An 875-nucleotide genomic window follows, 5' to 3' on the forward strand; every position below is an offset into this window, starting at 1 on the left:
GAGACGAAACGAAATGGCGTCCGTGTGCTGTGCGATGTCAGCGCACGTTAAAGATCTCCGGGTAGTCGAAATTACTCCGTAGCCCTTCACTACGGCTCCCCTTTCTTTCCTTTCACTTTCACTCCCACCTTCCTCCCTTCCCTTGCGCGGTTAAGGTGGCCACAGAGCAAGTGTGACAGATACTGCGCCTTACCCTTCCTCTGAACCAATTATTGTTATTGTTATTGATGGAAATGTATCCGCCTCCACCTCAAGCGTCAGCAGTCGAGAGCGATAGCCGTCATAGCTAATGAAGTATAAATACGTGCGTTTCTCACCACGAGGCGGAGAAAACAGAAACGCTCTGTGCTGATAATTTAGTGGATATTAAGGAATATCACGTGGTCGAAATCAATTCGGGGTAGTTCCACATAGTATGCTTCATACTGCAGCATTTTGGTTTTGCAAGGAAAATTGGATCAGTAAATATTGCGTATTCCGGATGATGAGGTAGCGCTTTACGGCAACGGTGCGCAGAAAGAAAAAAATACAATCGCCCGAACGGGGGCTCGAACCCCGGACCGTTAGGTTAAAAGCCTAACGCTCTACCGACTGAGCTATCCGGGCGGATAATACATGCTTATCCATAAGCTCAACTAGAGCTCGTGTTTGTCTGTTTTTATTGTTTTACTGTACGGAACAATGAGCAGGAAAATGAAAAATACTTAAAGAGAATATTTCACGCCGTAATCAAAACGGTATACAGCGACGGGAAAATGTCATGCGGCAGCTGTGAAGCTTATTATGACAACTTTCTTTAGCTTGGCGCCCCAGGTGACGCCCTTTGTGCTTAGAAGAGAACGACACATCTTCTTAATGTGAAAAACCACGTAGCC

The 875-nt window shown here is 46.1% G+C and overlaps 1 non-coding gene across 1 annotated transcript; it reads right to left on the reverse strand.

The window, feature by feature from the left end:
• Positions 1 to 533: 533 nt before the first annotated feature.
• On the reverse strand, positions 534 to 606 carry TRNAK-UUU (transfer RNA lysine (anticodon UUU)). Its single transcript has one exon. It is a non-coding gene; the product is annotated as a tRNA-Lys (tRNA).
• Between the last annotated feature and the right edge of the window lie 269 nt (positions 607 to 875).

The sequence above is a fragment of the Amblyomma maculatum genome, chromosome 2 (genome assembly GCF_055883805.1).
Source record: "Amblyomma maculatum isolate TAMU_Amacu chromosome 2, ASM5588380v1, whole genome shotgun sequence".
NCBI classification, from domain to species: Eukaryota; Metazoa; Arthropoda; class Arachnida; order Ixodida; family Ixodidae; genus Amblyomma; species Amblyomma maculatum.